At 42.3% G+C, this 7,118-nt stretch overlaps 1 protein-coding gene across 3 annotated transcripts in view; it reads left to right on the forward strand.

Moving 5' to 3' along the window:
- LOC148142123 (uncharacterized) overlaps window positions 1–3,966 on the forward strand; it is a 224,929-nt gene extending 220,963 nt beyond the window's left edge. For all 3 annotated transcript variants that reach the window (XR_015752196.1, XM_087976991.1, XM_087976992.1), the window contains one exon: window positions 3,809–3,966. The gene's annotated coding sequence lies outside the window, so the exon portion shown is untranslated. The remainder of the gene's footprint in view (window positions 1–3,808) is intronic.
- Window positions 3,967–7,118: the final 3,152 nt, after the last annotated feature.

The raw sequence follows: 7,118 nt of genomic DNA on the forward strand, positions 1-7,118 counted from the left end.
ATTCTGTTGTTATTAACACTCAGTGAGGAGTGTTGATAAATCACAAAACATTAAAATTATCTTCCTCTGGGAAATCGAGGCTATTTTCATTATGGAGGATGCTAGAAATCTTCTAACAGCCTGGCCTCATTAACCAGAACCTAAATATTGAACAAAGGCCCATTTATTATGGAGCAAATGGAGGTAATAAATTGTAACATTGCTATTGAAAAGGGTTCTCAAAGAGGACATGAACCTTTTTAGTTTTCTAATGACCAGAGAAATCGAACAATGTAAGATTACTTCTTGCAAATTTAATTTTTGTATTGATCTTGTCTCAGGAACATGAATGTCCTCAGCTTTTACCAACCCTCACGTAGACCATTCCATCTTAAGTGTTCTGATATATCATTAGTCTGGTTCTCCTGTTGAAGATTATAAACTCACCTTTGTGATGCAGTGTAAGTCTACAGTCCAGTTATTCACAGAGGGAGGGTTCAATCTGTCTTCTGCTGGAGGATCTTGTTTACAAACAAAATGCTCCATAATTATTCGTTTTCCCATTGCTCAGTAAACTGGAATTTGTCAACCAGCACCTGTCAATCACATTCATTAACTCAACAATGATTTCATTTTGGATAATGTAAAGCTATTTTCAGTGGGAGTACATGTGATTAAATGGGCCGAGCTACAAATTAAGCATTTGTCTTTAATAAGCGATCTTGAGCCAAGCATTAAATATCTTGGCAGATCAATTATGCCTTCATTATAATTCAACCATACCCAGAGAATACTAAAGAGATGAGGGGAATTTACCCAATTAAAACATCCAGATGACAGAAAATTCAGACTGAATTTTCAGCAATTTGTATCATCAAAACTGCTTCTCAGCTAATTCTATCAGATGCAACTTCAGTTTTCACAGTGATTTTTAATCTGGGAGATTCCTGCAAGCTTCCTGCTTCACATTTTCGATGTGAGAGAAATATTCACACTGTCAGCCTACACTGACAGCATGATCATTACACCCCAAATTTTTAGGGGTCTGTTGTAGAGGAAGAAGCAGAGAGGGTCAATGTAGGGCAGGAGAAAGGGAAGGGTATGGTGGGAATGGAGTGGCAGAGGATACTGTGGGAAGGTGCAGGGTATGGTTTGGATAAAGGCCATACCATCAGGGAGTTGTTGCTGAATAAATGCTGCTTAATAGCACTGTCAACAATTGGCTTCCATTTGTTGATTGAGTAGTAAGTAGCCAGATTGGATTGGAGAAGCCTATCAGAGCTAACATGCAGCCAACTCCAGTGCACAAATACTCAGTAACACAGCTGGGATGGTGGCAGGACCAGAATGTTTGCAGTTTCCAGTGGCTTCAGCCATTACATGGAATAAATCAAATCTACTTAAGGCTGCGTCAAAAAGCTGGGCACCTCAGGCTGAGGGTGGGATGGGTATTTCAGCTTGAAAATGTTTACTTATGTTTCAGCCTTGGCTTCGACTCTATCAGTGAGGGAGGACAGGGATGGTGATGGTGGGACATTGTCTGTCAGGTATGATTCAAGGAGTTTGACCATATCAGGCTGTTGATTGGCTAGTCTGAGAGACAGCTCTCCCAGTTTTGGCATTAGCCCCCAGATGTTAATAAGGAGGACCTTCAGTGGGACAAACCAAAAACATAACATTGATGTGCCAAAGTGACCATGCTTGCTGTATGAGAGCTCCATTTTGATGTGAAAGATATAAATCAGAACAGTAAGCGCCATTTGTATATTTTCCTGGTTGTCCTTCTGGGCTGATTGATTGGTCACGATGGCATTTCCTCTGGCTGTTGTACTCTTATAGAGTCATAGAGTCATAGAGATGTACAGCATGGAAACAGACCCTTCGGTCCAACCCGTACATGATGACCAGATATTCCAACTCAATCTAGTCCCACCTGCCAGCACCTGGCCCATATCCCTCCAAACACTTCCTATTCATATACCCATCCAAATGCCTCTTAAATGTTGCAATTGTACCAGCCTCCACCACTTCCTCTGGCTGCTCATTCCATACCCGTGTCACCCTCTGCGTGAAAAAGTTGTCCCTTAGGTCTCTTTTATATCTTTGCCCTCTCAACCTAAACCCATGCCCTCTAGTTCTGGACTCCCCGACCCCAGGGAAAAGACTTTGTTCATTTACCCTACCCGTGCCCCTCATAATTTTGTAAACCTCTATAAGGTCACCCCTCATCCTCCAATACTCCAGGGAAAACAGCCCCAGCCTGTTCAGCCTCTCCCTGTAGCTCAGATCCTCCAACCCTGGCAACATCCTTGTAAATCTTTTCTGAACCCTTTCAAGTTTCTCAACATCTTTCCGATAGGAAGGAGACCAGAATTGCACAAAATATTCCAACATTGGCCTTGTTTGACTTTTCTGCAGCGGTTTAGCTGCAGTTAAGAGTCAAGGAGATTGTATAGCCCACACTGCATAAGGACGGTCAAATTCTTCCCCTGAAGAGCATTAGTGAATGCAATGTGAAGAAAATCTGGTAATTTCACGACAACTGTGACCGAGAGTAGCCTTTGATTCCAGATGGATTTAATTCATTTAATTTCCATTCCTTAGATGTTGTTGTTGTGCAATTTGAGTTCATGTTACCAAGTCATTAGCATATTATCTAAACAGTGAGAGGTTGCAGAGCTCTGAGGTACAGAGGGATCTGGGTGTCCCAGTGCATGAATCACAGAAGGTTAGTGTGCAGGTACAGCAAGTAATCAGGAAAGCTCATAGAATGTTATAGCTCACTGAGAGGGGAAGTGAATGCAAGAATGGGGAGGCAACACTTCAGTAATAAAGGACATTGGTGAGGTGACATGTAGAGTACTGTATACAATACTGGTCACTGCACCTCCACATTAATGTTAATGTGTGAGAAGCAGTTTAGAGAAGGTTTCCTCGACGAATCCCTGGAATGAGCGGATTGCCTTCTGAGGAAAAGCAAGTCAGGCTGGGCCTGTATCCTCAGGAGTTTAGAAGAGACAGACGTGACTTAATTGAAACATATAAGATCATTGAGTGGATTTGTCTCCTCTTGTGGGCGACACTAGAACTAGGGGTCATTGTTCAAAAATAAGGGATTGTTACACTTAAAACAGACAGGAGGAAACATTCTTTTCTTTCTGAGGGTGGTGATTCTTTGGAATCCCCTTCCTCAAAAGGCAGTTGATGCACAATCTTTTTAATACTCTGAAGTCAGAGGTAGATAGATTCTTGACTAGCAAGGCAATGAAAGATGATCGGGGATATGCAGCAATGTAAAGTTAAGGTCAATATCGGATCAACCCTGATTTTATTGAATGGCAGACTAGGCTCAAAGAACAGAGTTCAGATTACAGTGGTGCTGGAAAAGCACAGCAGGTCAGGCAGCATCCGAGGAGCAGGAAAATCGACATTTCGGGCAAAAGCCCTTCATCAGGAATGACTCATGCTCCTCAGATGCTGCCTGACCTGCTGTGCTTTTCCAGCACAACTCTAACCTTGACTCTAATCTCCAGCATCTGCAGTGCCCACCTTCTCCTCAAAGAATGGAATTATCTCATCTTGTTCATGGTGCAGGTCTCTGTTTTCCTACTGCACTGTCATACCTGACTGTACCCTCTCACTTGGCTTTGAAAAGAGGGACATCAGTGAGGAACACTTTGAAATAATCAGGTAAATATTCCGTTAAGACCAGCAAAAAGAAAGTTTTAAAAATTTACACATCTGATGTTCCAAGCCTCTTGGAGAGATTATATCTCAAATTAAACCACAATTCACTCACTTTGTTCATTTTCCTGTGCTTTTTTCTCAGGGTTGACAGTTGCTATTGACAGATTGTTCACTGATAACTCACTGAAGATTGACAACTGACCACGAAGCAGCGTTTCTCAGGACAAGTCTCTTATCATTGACCTTCCAAGTAGACAACAAGATGGCAATCCTGAATAAAATTCATATTTACTGCTGAAATGGGGCTGGGAGTGATTCTGTTCCTATTAGTTATTTTGCATGATAAACCTCTGTTACATTTCTCCAAATACATCAAATCAACCTCAGCAGGCACGAGCTTTATCCTTAGTAGAATGTTGAGATATTTTCTAGCGAGCGACAATCAGTGCGATTATTATACTAAAGCAGGAATTGGTGACTGTACTCAGCAGGAAGCATATGTAGAGAGAAATGGATTGACATTTTAGGCTGAAGATGACCCTCCATGAATTTGAATCACTCATTGATGTTGAATTAATATCCCCTCAGTCCCAATGCAAGTACTCGAGCCCAGATCACTGATACACTCTGCTCTGATCCTGTGTCTCTCCTCAGCTTCGTTCAAGACTGGGCTCATAAGATCACATTTATTAAAAATCCTCAAATGTCCAAAGAAGCTGCAGCAGGGAAGTCAATAGAACTGCTGATGTTTCATTTATTCTGATAACACTCCCAGAAACTCTAGAAGATTGACTTACCAGTGGAGGGATGTTTGGATATGACTAAAATAGGATATTGTGAGATCCAAGATGGCGGCATCTCAGCAAGTCTGAGTCTATAGTGCTCCTCCCAAGACCTAGGAAAGTAGGCCACCCTCCTCCACCACACTCACCATATTAATTAAAAATAGTTTTTACTTAATGTAATTAGTGGTTTAGTACTAAATTTAAACAGTTCAGTCTCCTGTAAAAATGACTAGGGGGAAAGGAGCCTGCAGCTCTCAGCAGGCAGGAGCCCCTCCCCCACCCTCCCCAGCTGCAGCAGAGGTGTCCGCAGCCGCCTCGGGGGACTTACCTACGGTGGCGAGCCTCGCGGAAATAATCTCCAAACTCGATGCGAAAATCGATGCTTTCATAGAAGAGTCCCGAAGTCGGTGGAATTCACTCTCGGCCGCGCTACAAAAACATGGCCGAGACATCGAAGAAATTGAAGGCCGAGTCGGAGGGGCGGAGCTAAAGGCCGCAACCTCCGAGGCCATTGCAGAATCAGCCATGGATCGGGTCCGGACTCTCGAGCAGCAAGTCCGGACCTTAGAGAATCACGTTGATGACCTCGAAACCTTACAAGGTTCCTTGAACAGTGGCTTCCACAGTTATTAAATCTGGAGGCTGGATCAGGCCAGGTAAGGGTAGAATGGGCCTACTGGGTCGCAATACGCAGGTCCGGCTCGAACCAGCGCCCCCACCCGGTCCTGTTCCGGCTGCAGAGCTACAAGGAGAGGCAGATGCTCTTGGAAGCCTCCAGGAATCTTGGGAAAGATCTCCAGGCCATGACTCATAAAGGATCCAAGATTATGTCATTTCAGGACTTTTCCCCAGCTTTGGTCTGAAAAAGGAAGGCGTTTGATGAAGCAAAGAAGCGTTTAAGGGATTTAAACATTCAATAGTCCTTGCGCTACACAGCTATACTACACTTCAGCCATGAAGGGTCCGTGTATAACTTCGGATCACCGGAGAAGGCCAAGGAACATTTGGACTCTCTTAGACAAATTATAAGAGTTAATTGATGTTGTTTTGCGCTACTCCCACCCTGGTCTACCCCCTCTTTTTTTTCCTTTCATTACCTCACTGTTTAATATTATCTCCGGGGGGTGGGAAGAGGGGTTTATTTATTCATCCTTTACTTAGTGATTTTCATCCCCTCTGTTTTTTATATATATAGGCCAGGGGGTCTAGTTAATGTAGATGGGGAGAAAGTGGTTACCTTATCTTATTTTTATCTTTGTCCTTGGGAGCGGGGTTGCTTTCCCCTGTTATTTTGTATTAATATATTTAATTATTATTTGCTGAGACTGTAATTTTATAGTCATATATGTTCATATATGGTATTAACATTACCAAATATATCCAGGTGTTGGTGTGGGTGGGGGGGGGGGTGATGGGGGGTAGGGTACTCATTGTAAGTTTTAGTTCAGTAGTGTACTTGAATTTTCTTTATCCTATCATGGGTTGCCTGGGTCAAGGGTGGGGCACTGGTTGGGAGAGGTTATGATGGGGATTTTTGGAAAGGAAGTGATGCCCCCGGGAAGAAGGGGGAAGATCTCCGTTTAAATACGTTTTATACCTTTATTTTACTATTTAGAAATAGCTTTTTTTGTTATATTGATCTGAATGTACTAAAGAGCTTTTATTTTTGTGAATTTTATATGCTCTATGCTCGGGATGTTTTTGATAAATACGGGTTTTGTTGTGATCTGATGTTAACACATTCCAAGCAGGTATATCACTGCTCAATTTATGTGTTATCCATTGGAATTTTTTTTCTCTTGAATAATGTAAGAATTTTAATGATACACTCTGGTTAGTTGTAAGTTAGATGAGTAGTTAGTTGAGTTTTGTCTTTTTTCTGTCTTGGTATTTCTGTTTTCATGTTTGACAGATTTTGGTTATTATTTATTTAAGATTTAACTGTATATCAATGTTTATACTTGGGTCTTTCTTTTAGTTTTCTTTTGTAAACTTGTAAAAACATCTTAAATTTTCAATAAAAATATCCACATTAAAGAAAATAGAATATTGTACCAGTTGGAAGTGAGTCTAGGAATCTCAGTGCTCTCAGTCTCATTGTCTCAATAGGAGTGGGCTGAGAGTTAGAACATAGAACATAGAACAATACAGCACAGAACAGGCCCTTCGGACAACGATGTTGTGCCGAACATTTGTCCTAGCTTAAGCACCCATCCATGTACCTATCCAATTGCCGCTTAAAGGTCACCAATGATTCTGACTCTGCCACTCCCACAGGCAGCACATTCCATGCCCTCACCACTCTCTGGGTAAAGAACCCACCCCTGACATCCCCTCCTATACCTTCCACCCTTCACCTTAAATTTTTGTCCCCTTGTAACACTCTGTTGTACCCGAGGAAAACGTTTCTGACGGTCTACTCTCTCTATTCCTCTGATCATCTTATAAACCTCTATCAAGTCACCCCTCATCCTTCGCCGTTCCAATGAGAAAAGGCCTAGCACTCTCAACCTTTCCTCATAAAACCTATTCTCCATTCCAGGCAACATCCTGGTAAATCTTCTCTGCACCCTCTCCAAAGCTTCCACATCTTTCCTAAAGTGAGGTGACCAGAACTGCACACAGTACTCCAAATGTGGCTTTACCAAGGTCCTGCGCAGATACAAC

Source organism: Chiloscyllium plagiosum, unplaced genomic scaffold (assembly GCF_037043375.1).
Source record: "Chiloscyllium plagiosum isolate Xiang-an unplaced genomic scaffold, Cpla_swu_hap1 HiC_scaffold_30, whole genome shotgun sequence".
NCBI classification, from domain to species: Eukaryota; Metazoa; Chordata; class Chondrichthyes; order Orectolobiformes; family Hemiscylliidae; genus Chiloscyllium; species Chiloscyllium plagiosum.